The sequence below is a fragment of the Pinus tabuliformis genome, chromosome 8, assembly GCF_031772625.1.
Source record: "Pinus tabuliformis cultivar Carrire ecotype Pingquan chromosome 8, CPIR1, whole genome shotgun sequence".
NCBI classification, from domain to species: Eukaryota; Viridiplantae; Streptophyta; class Pinopsida; order Pinales; family Pinaceae; genus Pinus; species Pinus tabuliformis.
This window is the reverse complement of record NC_142294.1, coordinates 1,384,053,230-1,384,060,473: the sequence shown is the minus strand read 5'-3', so window position 1 is coordinate 1,384,060,473 and position 7,244 is coordinate 1,384,053,230. Positions and strand designations below refer to the sequence as shown.

The following is a 7,244-nucleotide window of genomic DNA, read 5'->3' as shown; positions in this document are numbered from 1 at the left end:
CAACTAAGTTTGTAGTTTCAATTGCAAATTTCATGCCTCCATTCCATTTTTTTATAGAAGGCAAAGATCCCTAAAAACTATAGATGAATCCTCATCATGAAAGCTAGGAGGTAGCTCATTAATCATCTATTCATCCAAGGTGTCATCTCCATGTTGTTAGTAGCTTCACCAATGATGCCTAAGCCTCATGTTAATACATTAATACTTTACATGGGAAATGTGTGGGTGCTTTTGTTTAAGGTCGATGTATATTGGCCTTGAATGATACTATATTGAGCCTACATGATGGTCATAGTACCTATTGGCCCGACCCTTAGGATCTACCAAAATCTCATTGTTTCTCCATATTAATCATCACTTGGTCATGTATTCTCCACAATTTTAGGATAATCTATCTTCTTTCAAAATATATCATCTTTTAAAAATTTGAGCAATAAGCTAGTAATAATAAATCTATCGAAAGAAGTAAACCTACATAGTAAAATATTTTAGCATAATACAAGATCTGTTGTGATGAATTATTCTAGTGAAATATCCATGGCAATGTACAAGTCATTTGTCATTGCACATTTCCTAGCTTAAGTGATACCCAATAATGTGGACGATTAATGTGAGGACTTTCCAAAATAAGGTGCCTTCAACATGCTTTTCATGGTCCATAAGAAAGGTAAACATTATGCACCCCACAACAAAGAAATTAATGTTGTATAAACTAGGATATATATGTTCTAGAATTACTTCAAATAAAATAGTATATATCTTAGCACTTACAACACTAGTTTCTTTGTTGAAAGGGTGTTTATTGATAGCTTAAGTGAAATTCAATTAATATATTTTCTCTAGAGAATCTACTACCATAGTCTTCTTTTGAAATTGATCTTGATGCTTCCCTTGCTAGTGGGTCAATAAGAAGTGATGAAGATTTTTTAAACCCAATGACCCTATGACTTTCGAGTTGAGAGCCTTTCTCACTAAGCCATACGTTGCCAACTAGTGCCTTGTTCCCTAGATAAAAATAAAAAATAAAAAATTTTAAGCATAACTTTCTCATCTTGTGGATCATTCCTATACATGCATATGTAAAGGAAAATGTTAGTATGCTAGAAATCTCTAGAGAACATTGGTAACCAATCTACCTCCTATTTTTATGTATATATAAATCCATATATGTTTGTTCCCCTCAAGCTGATTTAGATTTGGGTGAGGGAATCCACAGAGGAAAACATGAGATCATGGCTAGGATATTTTCAAAGGCAAAACAATATCCACTATGTAAACTCTTTCTTCTTAGAATCTAGGCAAAAAGTTTGGATATAGATAATTAAGGAGGACTAGTTAAAATTAGATTTGGTCAAATGGGGGTTGTATTGAAATTTACAGTAAGTAAGATACGTTATTCTATTAACGTGTAGATAAATAATTCAACTCCAGTAATGTATCCATGATTATAACTATGAAGTTATTAAAAAAAATTGTGTTGGATGATGTAGCTCACTCCCAACACTTAGATGGCAGCTAAGATTGCCTCTTATTGTGGTTTGTTTTTTTCACTTCAAACTTTTTATACCTTCCGAGCAATAGGAACAGAGCATTATAACATCTGTGAATTTTTAAATACCATATAGAAAGGCCTCTCTATGTCTCCTTGTCTTTCACAAGGCCTTCTAAGGATCCAGCAGCGGTTATCACTGTTATAAGAAGAGATATGAAGTTGAATATTTGGAAAATGGTCCACTTGATTGTCCATCTTGGGACTCTATTCTATGCAATGTACATCTCGACTAGAAAGTAGACTACCAATGGCCAGAAATTCAGAGCACCCAAAATTCCCAACACATCATTGAATAATGGAAATATGATGGCAATGCCAGTGGTTGACACCACAAATGCAGTTCTCCAGCACAGTCTCAAGAGATTGACTCTGCACCACCCACAGAAGGGAATGCGTATGGGAATTCCCTCCTTGATGAATTTATTGTCAGGCCAAGTATGAGAAAACCATGCTTCAACACAAGAAAATATTGGCTGACAATATACCTGCAACAATGGCATGAAATGATTTACAATGAAGTTTCTATGGGTAACAGGGACATTAGAGTTTCAATCGAGCAGAACTAAAAGAAAGGATGAGAAAAGTATTTCTTACTTGGTATGCACCCACCAGGTGAACCACAATGCATGAATTAGCAAAGTAAATAAGCCAGTAAGGCTCGTAGAATCCAAATCTTGTCAATAGGTTTCTAGGTGCATTTTCCCCAAAAGTTGCATAACCCAGAAAAGCACATAGCATATAGAAGGTAGTTGTTATTCTTAGTGACAAAAAATTTTCTTTTTTCATAGTTAGGTTCTCTGGGGGTGTTGACTTGAGAGTATCCTACATAGTTGTAAATTAGAGGAAGCCTCATAATTATCCTTGTAGTTTATGGTTGTCCAAAGGATTCAAATATAGAAATGAACAAAAAGACAGAGTTATACCTAAATTTCAAGGACAATGGAAGTATATGGAAATGAAAATGCAATGTCACCAAGACCTTGAAGCATCCTCCAAACTTTTTGGGCCTGAGTAAGAGAGGTGCTAGTGCTGATTCCAACCAAATTTCCTTTAATCTCTCCATTCTCTTCCATTTCCCAGAGGTTTGAACCCATGAGTTTCAATAATTGAAATCAAGACTATGGTGAATCAGATTAGATATTGAAATTCCATATTTTGGCCATACATAGTAGTAAGACACCAACCAATGAAATGGTTGAAGCCCTTAATAGAATAAATGAGAGTAGGATAAAACAATAACAATAACTTTAGCCATGCCAAAGCCCAATCCTATTGTTGCATAGGTAAAGGAAATTATTGCTGCAATTATTGAAAGGCCCCATAGTTTATGAAAGTTTGGTATCTGGCACAGGATAACTTGTATAACTCCAAAGAGGATCATATAAGTGAGATCTAGAAAATTGCATGAAGTGTCATGTCCATATTTGTGATAATAGTTTCATCACCTAATTACTTTGGATTGTTCATAAAAATTTATCAGTAAGATCTATAAGCATGAATAGCTCTAAAAAATTCTAAGAAAAGTGATGAGAAGGCCCAATTTTTAAAAAGTAGCATAAGCCCTCAAAAAGAGTGTACAGAATCACAGTATAGGCAATTTTATGCACAACAAGGATTGAGCAATGAAAGAAAAAATAGAGTCAGTGCTTTGTTTAATTCAAACATTATTACAATCAAATCTCTTGTGATGGAAATTGACTTGACATTTAGTGATGGTGTAAGAAATAGAGATTCCATAGAAGGATGCATATTGAACAATTCCACATAACCATGCTCTTCTTGCACCTGAAAAGCAAGACAGGTAATTATTGCATGTAAAGTTGACAGGTGTATTTAAAGTTGAGGTAGATACAATCATCTTAATTCCATGGATATGTCATGTGTGTGTTTAATTTTTTTTGGGGATGTCTAGATAATAAATCTAATGTTAAAATTATTTATATTGATATTTGCTGAAAGTCATCATGAAAGTAGAAAATATATGCAAGAAAAACCTGAAACAATCTAAAAATGGATAGATATAGCACCTAAATTCACTCGTACTGCATCTCTGTAACAACAGTTTCTGTTGGGCCCAGAGATTGGATCTAGGAACCTGTAACAATCAGAGATCAAGAAAGTGGAATACAACATCACAAGAGCAAAAAAAACCATGGCCACAAGCCCTACAATCCATCCCAATACTTGAAGAATTTATTGTCAGGCCAAGTATGAGAAAACCATGCTTCAATGCAAGTAAACATGACAATATACCTACAATAGTGGCATGAAATGATTTACAATGAAGTTTCTATGGGTAACAGAGACATTAGAGTTTCAATCTAGTAGAACTAAAGAAACGATGATAAAATTCTTTCTTACTTGGTATGCTCCCACCAGATGAACCACAATGCATGCATTGGAAAATTAAATAAGCCAATAAGGATTGTAGAACCCAAACCCTGTCATTAGGTTTCCAGGTGCATTTTCGCCAAAAGTTGCATAACCGAGAAAAGCACATAGCACATAGAAGGTAGCTTTTATGCTTAGTGACATCAAATTTGCTTTTTTGATAGTTAGGCTCTCTAGGGGTGTTGACTGAGGGTATCCTACATAGTTGTAAATTAGAGGAAGCCTCATGATTATCCTTATAGTTTTTGGTTGTCCACAGGATTCAAGTATATAAATGAACAAAAAGATTGAGTTATAACTTAATTGAGCTATACCTCAATTTTAAGAACAATGGAAATATATGAAAATGCAAATGAAATGTCACCAAGACCTTTAATTATCTTCCAAAAATTTTCGGCCTGAGTAAGAGAGATGCTAGTGTTGATTCCAACCAATTGACTTTAATCTTTCCATTCTCTGCCATTTCCCAAAATTTTGAACCCAATGAGTTTCAATAATTGAAATCAAGACTATGGTGAATCAGATTAGATATTGAAATTCCATAGTCTAGCCATACATAGTAGTAAGAGACCAACAGGGGCAATGGTTGAAGCCCTGAATAGAATAAATGAGAGTAAGATAAAACAATACCAATAACTTTAGCCATGCCAAGGCCAAATCCTATTGTTACGTAGGTAAAGGACATTGTTGTTGCAATTATTGAAAGGCCCCATAGTTTATGAAAGTTTGGTATCTGGCATAGGATAACTTGTATAACTCCAAAGAGGATCATATAAGTGAGATATGGAAAATGGCATGAAGCATCATGTCCATATTTGTGATAACAATTTGATCGCCTAATTTCTCTGTATTGTTCATAATTTTTTATCAGTAAGAGCTATAAGCACCAATAGCTCTAAAACCTTCCAAGAAAAGTGATGAGAAGGTTCAATTTTAAAAAGTAGCATAAGACCTAAAAATAGTGTAAAAAATCACAATATAGGCAATTTTAGGCACAACAGGGATTGAGTAGTGAAAGAAAAAATAGAGTTAGTGCTTTGTTTAATTCAGACATTATTACAATCTCAAATCTCTTGTGATGGAAACTGACCTGACATTGATTGAAGTAGTAATGGTGTAAGCAACACAGATTCCATAGAAGGAGGCATATTGAACAAGTCCACATAACCATGCTCTTCTTGCACCTAAAAAGCAAGACATGTAATTATTGCATGTAAAGTTGATAGGTGTATTTAAAGTTGAGGTAGATACAATCATCTTAATTCCATGGATATGTCAAGTTTTGTTTTTATTTTTTGGGAGGGTGTATAAATAATGAATTTAATGTTAAAATGAATTATGTTGATATTTGTTGAAATTGATCATGAAAATAGAAAATATATGTAAGAAAAACCTAAAACAATCTAAAAATGGATGGAGACGTCACCTAAATTCACTCGTACTGCATCTCTGTAACAATAGTTTATGTTGGGCCCAGAGACTATATCTGGGAACCTGTAACAATTAGAGATTAAGAAAGTGGAATACAACGACACAAGAGTGAAAAAAACCATGGACATAGGCCCTATAACCCATCCCAATTGGGCAACACTCCATGCCAACGATAACACTCATTCCCCTATAAGACTTGTGATGATATAAGTCACTATTTTCCAAAGTTTGCGCATTCGTTACAATTTCATCCAAAACATCAAAACTCAGTCATAAACAAAACTTACGCATCCTGATCAAAAAAACCATCGAAGAGAAGTATAATGGAATGGAGAAATGAAGGAGTTGCCATACCGTACCCATTTGAAGCAGATATTTTGAGACATGAGACTCCATGGCAAACTGTATTTCCTTGGAAGATGAAAGTTTCTTTCTAGAAAGAAAAAGTACTGTGAATATTTTAATTTATTAAATATATTTATATGGATGTGGATCAAGAGAAAATGAATAATAACTTTTAATTAAAATTTCAAGTATTAAGAAGAGATATTTGTATCATAAAGAGCTCCATGAATTTCTTGTCCAATGCATAGTCATTACAAAATATAGGGGAAAAATGGTACACTGTCTAGTACATTTAGCCATATTCTGAAACAAATTTTCTAGAGCTTCATCCATATACAGAATCATCCTTTAATTAAGTTATTGCTAAAGTCCACAGAGGAGTAAATACTCTTTACCCTCCTTTGGTTTTGAACCTGTGACCTTTTACAAAGAAGAACATATTCTTAACCATTAATGTTCTTAACCATTAAGTTCACAATGACAGAAAACCTCCTATTCAACACTACTACAATACTAAACCCATCTGAATTTAGTACCATATACACCTAGAGGTTGCATATCCCAGGTCTCAATATTTCAGATTCATATGGTGATTTAAATGGGTTTTTGTTAACATTTATATTCAACAGGTCCAACTAACCATCTAAATTTAGTACATCATTAAAATTACACAAGCATACAAAGTGTTGATAAATACATACCCTTTGTATAGTACATAATTAGAATGACACACAAAGTTGATAATTACCCACCTTCTGCACTTCTTGCAGTGCAGTTATCCTCCCTTGGGAATCTTGTTTGTATGTATATATTAAAGCACATAATTCACAATGACACACAAATATACAAAGAGTTGATAGAATTCTCACCTTGATGTATTACATTGGCATCAATATACCAAGATGATAAATTATTGTTTTTATGTATGTTGGGCATGGAATCCCCCCCAAGGCATGTTTTGTGGCTGAAAGCCTAAATTTTGACCCAATCTTGTTGTAAAGCTCTGCGAATTGCGGGCGCATAGCATGAAATGTATGATAGAGTCATAGGGTTGTCCACCCTAGTTTTGTAATGTAATGTCGGCTAGATAGACCTACCCATGGTCCACGGACCATGGGATTGTATAAATAGAGTGAGGCTCTAAGTGTAAAAGAAAAATAAGAAGATAAGTAAAGAGATAGGAAGAGAGTCTAAGGGACTAAGTGAAGTGTGTCTTTGGGTTGTAGAGTAGAAGGCTCTACAGCTGAGTGCACAGAGGCCTAGTAGTCCATAGTTGAGTGCGCGGACCCCTGCAGCTGAGTGTGGAAGGTGGAGTTGAGTCTGTAACCTAAGAAGGAATTAATAAAGATAATTTTTATCATAAATATGTGTATCTGTTCTTGGGTTAATGCATGAAAATATACTGTTTATTTACTGTGTGCACCTATATGAATGGTTTATGTTGTTAAGTATAACTTAAAGCATGCAAGTAGGCTAAAATAATCAATTAACATTGGAATACCAGTAAGGACTCGGGTAAATGAAG

The 7,244-nt window shown here is 34.2% G+C and overlaps 1 pseudogene; it reads right to left on the bottom strand.

Annotated features, from left to right (window-relative positions):
* Positions 1–1,635: 1,635 nt before the first annotated feature.
* LOC149240717 (amino acid permease 3-like) lies at positions 1,636–5,610 on the bottom strand (annotated as a pseudogene).
* Between the last annotated feature and the right edge of the window lie 1,634 nt (positions 5,611–7,244).